The 13,256-nt window shown below is 33.2% G+C and overlaps 1 long non-coding RNA gene across 2 annotated transcripts in view; it reads right to left on the minus strand.

The window, feature by feature from the left end:
* Window positions 1-284: 284 nt before the first annotated feature.
* Window positions 285-13,256, minus strand: part of LOC140500951 (uncharacterized) — a 60,699-nt gene continuing 47,727 nt past the window's right edge. Inside the window, exons 3-4 of one of the 2 annotated variants that reach the window (XR_011965985.1) lie at window positions 12,393-12,510; window positions 285-3,394 (exon numbers count right to left, since the gene is read on the minus strand). This is a non-coding gene — a long non-coding RNA (uncharacterized lncRNA). Of the gene's footprint in view, window positions 3,395-10,609; window positions 11,059-12,392; window positions 12,511-13,256 lie in introns of those variants that run through there. The other variant, XR_011965984.1, reaches the window with a different exon arrangement.

Raw genomic sequence — 13,256 nt, forward strand, 5'->3', positions numbered from 1 at the left:
AAACTTGGATGACTGGCCCACATTTGTCACATAAAAAAAGAAAAGTTGTTCAAGTGTTTTATTTCTCAATTTTTGATCATATTTTGTGCAGCACAAATGTTAATTACTCCTTAAATCTTCTATGGAATCTATGTGTAAATCTGCCTGAACTGAAACTGGAATTTCCTTTATGGCCTGTTCAGTTTTATTTTCTGAGATTGAATTGTTTAAGATCTCTACTTCATACTCTGTTAATTTGAACATCTTATATTTTTATAGGTAAACCTCTATTTCTTTTAAATTACTCGTTTCAATGGCATAAAGTTATGTATAGCACTACTCTAGTATATAATTGTGTATAATTCTTTTTATGACTCCTTTTTTTTGGCATTTCATCTTATTTTAAAAATTTTGGTAATTTGATTTTGCTCTCTTTGCAACCAGATTCGCTAAAAGTTTGTTGATTTGTTAGTCCTTTCAATGAAGCAGCTTTAAAATTTCTCTATTTTTTTCTACGTATGTTGTATTTTTCATTTTTAACTATTTCTACTACAGTTCTCAAGTTTTTACACAAAAGCTTCTCATTCTGGAAGTTCATTCTGTCCATTAGGCCTCTTCAAACTTCCTCCACCATGTCACAGTAGCCATCTCACCCTGGAAGTTCTTTCCTCCCCTTCCGGTCCCTTCCTCTAATTGATCAGTTCCTCCCAGAACCTCCATTTTAAGAAAAATACCTAGGCCAGCCATATCTTAATTCCTTTCCAGACTCTTCTCCTGACTTTCCAGACTTTCTTCTGCCAGCCCCTACATGAGTCAATTCTCCCTAAGGCCCCTACCTCTGCCTGTCAACTTCTTTTTGATGTGAGATCTTGTCCCATTAGCATATAAGCTCTTGGAAGGCAGGGACTATGATTTTGTTTTTAATTTGTATTTCCTGCATTTAGCATACTATGTGGAAAATAGTAAGCACTTAATAAATGTTTATTTATTTGACTTCTTTCGAGTTTGTTTTGTATGTGTATATTATTGATTCTTTAGGTTTTTAAGTTGCATATTAAGACTCAGTTAACAATCCTTTCTTTTATCTATTGCCCTGGCTCTGAAGCCAAACAGACCAAGATTCCAATCCACCTCTGATATTTATTCAATGTTGGATACTGGTCAGGTCATTGAACCTTAGCCTTAGGTTCCTAACCTGTATAAACAATGAAGAATATGGACAATATGATCTCTGTGATTCCTTCTGGGTGTACATCAATGTTGGTAAGCACCCATGCACTTCCCCTGCCCTATTCTAGGCATATTGTTTTTCTCTTAGTACTGTTTTGGCAGGATTTGCTAAATTTCAATATTTTTTTCATCATTATCATTTGCTTTCACATAGTAGTTGAATTTTTTATTTTCTTTTACCCATCTATTTTCTAGACATTCTTAAATCTCCATTTTGTGTTCTTTGTATTAATTACTATTTTATTGTATTTTGTCTACAACTCATGTGATTAGCATTTCTACATTTTAAGATTATTTAAAATTTCTCTGTGCTATGGAGCATATGATCTATTTTTTTTGTGTGAAACTGAGATATATGTATATTCCTTAATGTTCTCATTCAGAAGACAGCATAAGTCTTACTGATTTAGCTTCTGTCATAGGGTTTCTTTACTTTGGGAGAGTGCTTTTTGTTTTAATTTTTGTTAATGTTTCAGTTAAATTTATCAAAATTTTTGTTAATTTTGATTAATTATTCTGTTAGATTTTCCGAGGTTCTAGAAAAGAAAGTTCTAAAGTTATTGTTCTCATATTCGTCTTTTTGGAAATTCAGTTCACTTTTCCTTTATTAGTTTATATGTTAAGCAATTTGGTATAGACAGATGTCTATCTATAAATTTCTCTCTGTGTACACAAATGTGTATGTGTATATATATATGATTATATATGTATATGTGTGTACATATGTATATATACATACATACAGACATATATATGCTAATATTGTTTCCTTGTCTTGGGTACTTTTAAATATAATACAGTCTCTGTTTACTTCTCTTGATGCTATGAGTTTTTATTTTTAGTCTGACATAAATATTGCAGTTTCTACTCTTTGGAATCACCTGCTATACAGTCAATTTTGTTCCACCCTCGTATTTGTATTCTGATTTAATTTTTCAGAAATGTTTCATACATGCAGTCAATTGCTGAGGTAAATCAATCAGTCAATGGACATTTATTAAGTACTTAATTTGCAGCAGGGACTGTGATAATTGCTGGGGATTAAAAATGGTGAAAGCCATCCCTGCCATCAAGGAACTAAGGTTTTATACTTTCTTTTTTCTCTAATCCATTCTGTAATTGTCTTTCAGCTTATTAGATTATTAATCTGATAAGGTTATGATAATTATGTTTGCATTTTAATTATTTATTTCTTTTTATGGGTTTTTTTGATCTTCTATTATAGAGAAATGTCAGTACGTCCCTAAAATTGGTTATATTTATACTACTTTTAGAGTACCCTCTATTCATAATGACTCCTAACTCCCAATTATCTTCTCTATCACTAGTTATTTTAATTTTTATTTTTCTTTCTATGTATATATATATGCATATATTTTCTTTATTCTTCTGCTTTGATCTTTTTTTCCTCCTTGCTTAGATAAGTGTTTCAGAATCAGACCTCCCCTTCCACCTCAACCCTTTAGCTTAATTATCTTTCTTATTTGGTGTCATTTTATGAGAATTTTTCATTAATTTTGTTCTTTTTCTGGGTTTCTACCCTTTCCAGGCTATTCTGAATTATATTTTTCCATTCATCGCCTTACTTACTCCTTTTATAGCATATAACCTCAGGCCATTAATCCCCCAGAACCAGAAAGATCACATCATCTCTGAGTATTCTACAGTACCTCAAAAACATTTTGAGGGGTGGTATCTGTTCCTTAATGCCATTGGTTCAAGCCCCTACTAACTGACTGGCCATCTACCTCCTCCCCTCCACTCCCTCATTGTTAGTTGCCAGACAATAGGACTCTTTTTATTTTGCCACTTACATCAATTATCTTTTACAAAGAACATATTCTCCCCAGATATAGCAATGAGAAACATACAACCATCTCCCCCCAATACTTCAGGATCATAGTCTCCTCTGTACCACTTCAGTCTCTAAGGAGAATAGAACAAAATTTTAGCTCAGTTCCTACAAAGCATTGGTCCCATCAAAATCCTGTTCAAATACATGGCATGATGGCCCTATGAGACATTTTCTCAGTTTCCACTGACCCGAGTCTAAAAGCTGACTGTCTTTCTTCTCAGATCATTGATGCTGGCTGGTGGCTAAACCTACCCTGGACTCTGATTCTTGGATGCCTGTGCCTTTTTCTCCTGGTCATCAAAAACTCTCAAGGTCAGACATTTTCTTCACCTAGAAATAAAAGCACAAAAAGTCTAAGGGCTAAGGGTTATTTCTTATAGCCTTGTGCCTATGATAGCCATCAGAAGCTAATTTGGCCCCTCTTGAAGACACCTTCATTTCCCTCTACTTAGCTAATTAAAACAGGCGTCTCCCAACTATTAGGTTAACAGATCAGAAAGTTACAAAATGTCTATGTATGTTTCACATTTTCTCTCTTTCACATCATCGTAACTGGTCCAGAAGACTTTCCAGCTATTCTATATGGGGAAGCAGCATCAACTGCTTGTTGTTTTGAGAGATTCACACATCACAACCCAGGGATGAGAGCCTATAAAATATCACCTTTGTTCCAAGAAGGTGGTCTTATATGGTGCCCATTCCCCACAGATGAAAACTATTATAAACTAATCCCACCACAAGAACATTCTTAATAATACCCATTCATTTCTTCCCTTTGGGTGAGTTGTAACTTTCAATTCTACTATACCACACCCACCCCTGATTGCTTTTATCCTTTTTCCAACAGTCTCTCACTATTATTGAGGGTTAAGGAAATTGCTCTCTTTACTCTGTTCACCTCCAGGCTGTGCAGGCATGTATCTCTAGCTCTGTCTCTATCTCCTGCATTTCTTCTCTTTGCTTGAGTGACTTTCCACTGTGATATTTCTTCCACATTAGCCTTAATTCCTTTTTCTCCCTTGATGCTCCTTTTTTGCTATTCTTTCTCTTATTCATTCATTCTAATTTTAACAGTGATTTAGAAATCTGAAAAATGGTTTATTGATTAGTGTTTTCTTGAAAATTTTACTTTTTAAAACTTTCTCTTATGTTTCTCTTGTGTGGTGTATCATTGGCAAGTTGAATATTTTACTTATCTCATTCTTTTTCAAGAATACCTCAACCTTTTGTTGAAGGCTCTTTTATTCATTTTTTTCATTCAAAATTAGACTAGTTTAATAGAAAATATTACTTGAAAATTCAACTTGACTTACTTTGCTTTTTGTGATATCCAATTCCATTCTTTTATTTTATTTTTTATGGCTGCGGAGTTATACTACAAATTTGAATGAATATTATTGAAACACAAATGTGGTAACCTGGATGTTAGCCAAATGTGTTGTTTCATATGGAAATTGTAAGATTTAACCATTCCATGGCTTGAAGGTTCAAGTGAAAAGTCCATTCTTTCCATCTTTAATTGATTAAATAAATCATTTAAATAAGTTAGTACATGCGTCTAGACTTAATAGCTCTGAGAAGTTTGCTTATATTATTTTCTACAAAATAGTATTCAGGTTTTTTTCTTTTTGTGCTTTTTTATTTTTAGTTATCATGCCTTTCTACATCTATGATCCTTAAGTTATTATTAAGAACATCATTAAAGAACAATTTTCAAGTTCATTTCCTTTAGCTTGTGTAGAATTTATGTAGTCCTTTAAGGTAATTGTCTTTTCTTTCTTTTCTGCTATGTTTTCTTCCACTTCTATGACATTAATTTGCTATTACTTTTTGTAGAGCCATTGGATTTTCAGAAATATCCTTCAATATGTAATCTAAATTTTCTATTTTATTATTTTTTGTCTTAAATTTGATGTTGAGTACTCTGAGTTCCAACCTTATTTCCAAAAAACTATTTTTTTAATCTTTCTGAAGTTTCTTGCTACTTTTCCATAATCTCCAGGGAAAACACAGGGAGCTTTAATTTATTTTCATTAGAGTTTTAGCTTATTTTTCATCATAGTTTAAAAGTTGTTCAATGTGGTAAGGATTTTTAAGGTTTATTTCATTTCAATTTTTTTAGCTTCTTATCAGTTTATCTGCTTGAGCTTATCCTCAGCTCTTTTCACTTGGATTTTTTATCTTTTAGCCCTTTCTTTATATTTTCATGAACTCAGGGTCCCATGCCACTCACCCTTTATTTGGATTTATAATTTGGAGAGGCTTATGGATAACAGCTTCATCATCTTGCCAAATATGTGATATCCATTCCTTATTTTCAAAAAACTCAGTTCTTTTAGGTGTTCTAGTTCTCATTCATCTGATTTACATGTTTGAATACTATTGGCTTCCTATGAAAAAGGGTTGATATGATAGAATCATAGAATATTACAGGTATAAAAGATGATAGAAGTCACATAGTCCAGCCTTCTCATTTTATAATGAAGGAAATAATGGTCTTGTGACTATAAACTGGTTTTCTTTTCCAAGGAAACACAATTAGTATGTGGCTGATGTAAAACCTTTGCTTTCTTCCTTCCTTCCTTTCCTCCACATTTCACTGTTCCCTTCCTTTCCTCCTTCTTTCTCTCTTCCCTCCCCTCTTTTCCTTTTTTATACCATTCATCCAAAACCTCAGTCCTTTGGAGTCCAATTCTAATGCATTTTCTCCTATACCACAATGGACTACATGGTAACTACTGGGAAAGTCTTAGTAGTTGCTTATAAAATTTGAGTAGGTTTTACTGCTTTTTTGTATTTATAGTTTGGCAAAGAACATGTGGACTATATGGATTCATTAAAAATATAACTACTAAAATTACTGAAATTATGTATTATCAAATAATTTATCTAATTGATGCAATTAATTTTTGGTTTATGTTATGTTTGAAGTAAAATGTAATAAAATAAAATTTAAAAGGCACCCACACGTACAAAGGACTAAGTGCTTGCAATATTTTAGTTTCTTTTTAATTACTCCATTTTTTACTTTGAATAGCTCAGAAAAAAAAAATCCAACTCTAAGAGCAAAACACCTGATGCCGTCTAAATATAGAATTTAATCCATTTGAGCTGAGGCATGTAGAATAAATCATAAGATGGTCCAACATTCAGGAATGTTATGCACATTACTACTGAACCAGTACTTCAATCTTGGCTTGGACCTGCAATCTCGTCAATGGGGCTATTCCTTCCAGCAATGCAAATGACAATCTCTCTGTGTAGGCCCATCTAGCACAACTCTCCTTTACATCCTTCAATAAATTCACTACTAAGGGGCCAGTCAGCATGTCATTTTCATATTCTCTTCTCATTTCATGGATAGAAATAGAACATTTGTGAGCATGCAATGGTCCCTAACACTCACTAATGACCTTCTCATCACTTTTTCTAGTCATAGATTTTTCTAACGACTGGCTTCACACTTCTTTTCTTGCATGAATTCTCAAGTGTAATGCATCAGAGTCTGCCTTTACCCAAGATTTGCTTTTCTGTTGTCTTTTATGTGATTCTAAACTTCAGTTCTTCTGCAACTCATAGGAATATGTTACCAACATATAAATCCTGGTGTTTTCTTGAAACAAGAAATGAAATCATCATGAAACCCAAAAGTCTCTTGGTTTCAGCCAGAATCTTTGTATCATTAAAAGAACTATGTAATTTCTTAAAGGAAATGAAGCCCCTTCTCCTGCTGTTCTTCTGTGGGTCTAGCTTAATGTCCATTTACCATGTCTACCTCATATATATGGACTGATGGACCAACCATCTCCAGAGGATGCTGAGATCAAATGACCACCAATTTAGAGAACAGAAAAATTTTAAAGGTCATTTAATCTAATATCTTCAATTTAGCAGCTGATAAAACAAAGAAAGGCTAAATGACTTATCCAAGGTCACATGAGTTGTAAGTGGAAGAACCAGCATTGAACCATCTTCTGGCTCCAAGTAGAGGTTATCCAGGCAATGCCATATCACAGTCTTGACGAGAGTCACTAACAATTCATTTTGTTTTTCCAGTGTGCATAATCGGGCTAAGCTAAGCTCTTTTGAGTGATTCTAGATCTTTTAGGAAGTGCTTCCAGTAACTTTTAGGAATGTTCAGGGTTAATGCAGTCAGTGCAATGCCATCCCTAAACATGAGTAATTAGAGAATCCCTCCATAACCTGAATTCTATTCTGAGTCTCTTCTCTAATAGTAGCGTATCCCTTTGGCAAGCATGTATCACCTTATTTTCCGTGAACTCTTTGAGTACAAACAGTCTATTCTCAATATTTAACACAGCACCTAGCACATAAAGTTTTAAAATAAATACTAGTTGACGGTTTTTTTCATGAGTTGTTATTCATGATCAGAAGGCTCACAGAGGGTATCTCTGTTGCTGCATCTGTTAAGGAATCATCTGGAAAACTGAATTAAATAAAATACGGTTAGGGGGAAATGATAATTGCATTCATCAGAATTCTTCTACTACAACAGTTTTGTTCACTAAACACCAGACATGGTATCTTGTACAAAGTAGGGGTTAAAAAAGTTTTGATTTGGTAAATTATTACAAATATAATTAATTTATCAATAAAATATAAGATATGTAAGGGTATGGGGCCATTTCAGTTTGGGGTTTTGTTTTTTTTTGTTTGTTTGTTTTGGTTCTTGTATCTTCAGTATCTAACATAGTATATGGCACATAGTAGGTGCTTAGCAAGTATTTATTGGTTGATTATTTGACCTAGTTCCTCCATTATAATTCTTTCTACAGACATGAACATTTTATTCAATTTGAGATTTTGATAGCATCTTTGTTTAGGTAAATATAATTTCAGAGGAAAAATCTAGCTTATTACATATTTACAATATATTAGGAGAAATGGCAGCAAAGAGCTTCCTCTGAGAAAAAAAATTGGCTTTAGATTTTTATATACTGGTTCTGAGGGAAAATGGTTTATCTTTTGAGAAAGAGCATCTTCAAATAGAATAAAAAACTTCAGTACAGTTTTAATTCAATGTCTCTTGACATTGTGCAAGCTCAGGAAGGTTCTGACAAACTTTAAATAGACTCAGAAACGGAATTGGTGCTTGCTGTCAGAGGATCCATGGAACCTGATTTGGAGAGGAACATTATTAGAAATCATTTAATATATTTTGGTCTTGCAACTACCTATCTTTGGAACGAGAAGTTTGCAAATGAGTTTTGGTGGAGGCAATGTAGGCATTGATGGCGTGATATAATATGTGAAGTCTGGTGACACTAAAGAACTGTACAATCTTGTGAAGGGGGTTACTTGGAGGCCAACTTATTCAACCTCTCTTCTAATTCAAGAATATCTTTTATGGCATTAATGAGAGATAACCATGCATCCTCTTTCTAAAAAATAATATTTATTTAATTTTTAGCATAGAATAAAACTAGCATTTCTACAACAAAGTAGATGATCGTATATGAAACTGCAAATCTATTATATACAACTTTTATTCCTTTTAAATATATGATTAAGCTATCATGTGAATTTTTTCCCTTCATTTCCCCCCCTCACCCTAGAAATGATCACCATTAGACACACAAAGATATGTGCGTGTGTGTTTGTATACATATGTGTGTATATACATACACACACATATACATGCATATGTATAGATCTCCTTATATATGTGTGCATACGTATGTATATATGTGTGCATATACACACATATATACATACACACACATATATATATACATACAATTATTCTACATGTACTTCTATGTATCAGTTCTTTCTCTGGATGCAGATAGCATTTTTCTTCATATGTCTTTCTGTTAATTTGGGTATTTACAAACTCAAATGACTTATTTGCTCAAAGTTGTTCCTAGAACAATATTGCTGTTATTGTATACAATATTCTCTTGCTTCTTCTCATTTCACTCTTCATTATTTGGTGCAAATCTATCCATGTTTTTCTAGGATCATCAAACTCTTTATTATAGCACAGTAGTATTCCATCAGTCAGCCATTCCCCAACTGAAAGACATCCCCATAATTTCTAGTGACAAAGAACTGGTGGTATAAAGAGAGGTGGTATAAATATTTTAGAATACATAGATTCTTTTCCTTTTCCCCTAATCATCTAATTCTGGGTCAAAGGCAGTAGGCAGTTTAATAACTCTTTGGGCATAATCCCAGATCACTCTCCAAAATGGTTGGATCAGTTCACAATTGCAGCAATGAATTAGTGTCCCAATTTTTCTACATCCCCTCCAACATTTTTTGCTTTTCCTTTCAATCATTTAAGCTAATCTGACAGGTATAAAATGATGTCTCAAGGTTGTTTTAATTGGAATTTGTCTAATCAACAATTTTCTTCATCAGAAAACTGCCTATTCATATCCTTTGACCATTTATCAATTGAAGAGTGACTTGTATTCTTACAGATTTTACAAAGTTCTTTATATATTTGAAATGTGAGAACTTTATCTGAGAAACTGTCTATAAATCTTTCTCCTCTCCCCAATTTTCTAGTTTCCTTAAACAAGTACAAGGGAAACAAAAAACCTTTCATTATGAGGGAATTTATTTCATTATGAGACAACCCTAATTGTTAGAAAATTATTACTCCTACATCATCAAAATCTCTCATCATAAACACTTATGCATTATTATTTCAAGGCCACTATCCTGGCCAAAGTACTCTAGATAAGTTTTTGTTAATGTCAGTCTTCAAATGTAATGCCCAGAACTGAACACAATAATCCAGTTGTAACTTGACTTCTGCTACAGGATCTCCTTTGATATGAATACTATGTGCTATTGAAATATCCTAAGAGTATGTTCACTTTTTTAGGAGGTTCAACTCTTCCCTTTTTTACCCATACTTCAGTGATTTGGGGGTATTCTATCATCAATATACATTGTCATTTCTCTACATCAATGCAAGTCTATGTTAGTTGTTATAGACAAGTTTCTGGTGACGGCATCACACTAAGCTCACATTGTTCCCAAAGAAAGCATAACTCCCGGTTCTTCATCACATCATCAGATTCCAAGTCATATCCTTTTTTCTCTAGCTATGTAATTGAAATTTAAAACCTAAATATAAGAATTTATATTTTCCCCTGTTGAATTTACTATTTTGGGTTTTGATTCATACTGTAGGTTGTCGAGGTGATTTTGAATTTTGATTATGTCATTCATCATATTTGCTCTCTTGCCCAGCTTTACATCATAACATGCAAGTTTTATAATCATGCCATCTACCTCTTCAGCCAGGACAGTGAATTTAGTCTGCTGTTTCTCACAGCCCTCATTGCACAGTCCTTTCTGGAAATCCAAATACAGATTGGCATAATAGTAACTGATACCATTTAAGTTTGTGAACTATATTACAAACATTATTTTCTTGGTCTTCATGAAAATTCTGTCGGTATATACTATAGGTATAATAATTCCTGTTTTATAAATGAAGGGAAAAAGGCCTTAGAGAATTAAGTGATTTGCCTAAGGTTACATGGCTGATAAATATCAGAGGCAATATTCAACTGATGAGCATCTATTGTATTTTCAATTCTTAGCTATTACAAAAAAGTACTATTGTTAATAATTTGGAGTATATAAGAACTTTTCTTATCCATGCTTTTTCTTGGGATAGAAATTTAGTAATGAAGTTTGGAAGATGTGGAAATCTTGATCACTTTCTGAGCTTTATTCCAAATTGCTTTCCAAAATGGCTGTTCCATTTTGTAGCTCCTTGTACAATATATTAGTGCATCTCTCTTTCCACAAGCCCTCCAGAATTGACTGTTGTCATTTTTCTCATTTTTGCCAGTTGGTTAGTCATAGCATGAAATCATAGGGTTGTTTTGATTTGCATTATTTTAAATAGCAATTTGGAGTATTGGGTTCAGGTGGTTATAAACAATTTGCAGTTTTTTAAGAACTATTTGTCTATATCCTTTAATCATATTTCTATTGGAGAATAGTTACTAGAAAGATATAAAATTATATATGTATGTATATATGTGTGGATGTGGATGTATGGAAAGAAAGAGAGAGAGAGAGAGAGAGAGAGAGAGAGAGAGAGAGAGAGAGAGAGAGAGAGAGAGAGAGAGAGAGAGAGAGAGAGAGAGAGATTAGAGAGATTATATGTCTTGGATACCAAACACTTCTTGGAAAAATTTAATACAAAAAATTTAATACAAAAAATTTTCCCCATTCGGCTTCCTCCCTTCTTATCCTAGTTTCATTAATGTCTGTGAAGAAATGTTTCAGTTTCAAGTCCCCTCTTCTGCTGCAGATTATTATGTTCCTTTAGTTACTTTCTTTTAATCTTTTGAAGATGGTACTGTTTCCACTGGCTCTCTTTTACCTCACTCCTGATTCCTCTCTTTTCATCCAATATTTCCCCTTCTTCTTTTTTCCCTTCAGCTAGTCATGTTCCTTATTTTTAAATGTTCATTCTTTGCATCCCTTTCCAAAAAAGGATTTTTCTCACTATCTTCATTATCTGTCTTCTGTTTCTAGTCACTCTCAATCCTTTTTCTCTGATTCACACCCCCTATAATTATCTGGTCTCTTTTCTCTCTATTATTCATGTAATCAAAGTTTCCAAGTTATCCATTCTAGGTTTTCCCTTCTGGGTTCTTTCTACCACTGCCTTGAAGGGCTTGCCCCATGGGTTCCTCTTTTCCACTGTGCCTCACTCTCAGAACAATGTCAATTATTATAGGTGTCAGGGAGGACTCTTCCTTTAAACGTACTTTTTATTAGAAGTTTACAGAAAAAAAGAGTTAGCTAAATGTGTCTATCTGTTAAAAGAGTTTGTAAGAGCTAACTGGAACAGAGTTCAAAACCACTGACCAAAATAAATTACCTGCGTATTTCCTCTATTCATACTGCCTTCTGTTAATTGCTGTATACAAGAAAATAGTGACTATCATCCAGTGCTTCAGTAGTATGATTTTACCTAATTCTTTGGCAAAGAAAATTCTATCAATTATTTTCTGATCTATCATTACATTTGAATGATGTAAGTTACTGTGACTGATATTGATAGGAGCAGCATAAAATATAGCCCCAAAGGACCATAGCTACATATATATTACCCTACAGACTTACAAGTCTCAAAGAGAATTTTAATCAATAGGTGAATTGTAAGTGCTTTGGAAAGATTACAATCAAATTGTCCATCTAAATTCATTACTAAAAATTATACTAATTTAATTTTTTTTACCTTCTTGACAATATATTCTTTCACATGTATCATGAAATCTCTGCAGTAAATCTATTCAGGTATTACTTATTTTAGTCTTTGAAATACCTTTAATTTCAAGAGTTGGGCTTTCCATCCACTAATGAAAATCATAATCTCTCCATGTCTTGGTAGATTTCAAAAACATTGGTGACCTGGAGCTTTACCATTCAGTTACCGAAGTTCTCTGAAATTAGATAGAATAATACTCAAATGACAGAACAATAAGCACATTTCTGGGTCCATAAATAAAGATTTGGTTGGACCCACTGACCAAGAGTTTATACTCTGCTAGTATAATCTTCAAGAACCTTGGGTCATCTCCAAACCATCATGATCCATCAGTTTAGGAATTCAGTGGTATATTCAGCAATTAAGATAACTTCAAGTCTTAGATGAGTTATTTTTCTAGGCCTGAGCATCATTTCATTAGGCTTAAGCTCAAGTTGTTATATTTGTTACTCCTGGGAAAGAAGAAAAAAATATCCTTTTACTATATCTTGAGCTAGCAAGGAGGTGCTCCAAATGTGGTATTTGCTTTAAATTTGCAAGACTTGATTTTAAGTTCTGATTGATATTTAATCTCTGTGACCATGGGCAAAGATACAAAATTTTCTAGTCTTCCTTTGAAAAACAGAGCTGATAATAATTCTTGAATTACCCAGTAAGGAAAGTGCTGTATAATCTTTATATGTGAGTTATTACCATTCCAGGGATAAAAGGAATAAGAGTGGAGTAGGATCACGAAAATTATACAAGCTGGAAAAAATGTCTGTGGGCTGATAGATTTTTTTAAACCTATCTGCAAGGCTAATTGGATTGTCAATAGGTATCAATCAGAATGTATAAAAGAAATGAAGTGATAGCACTGCATTCCATTGCATGACACCAGCATGCCTTTTTTTAGTAGAACTTGTCTGCACTGACATTTAT

Source organism: Notamacropus eugenii, chromosome 4 (genome assembly GCF_028372415.1).
Source record: "Notamacropus eugenii isolate mMacEug1 chromosome 4, mMacEug1.pri_v2, whole genome shotgun sequence".
In the NCBI taxonomy this organism is placed as follows: domain Eukaryota; kingdom Metazoa; phylum Chordata; class Mammalia; order Diprotodontia; family Macropodidae; genus Notamacropus; species Notamacropus eugenii.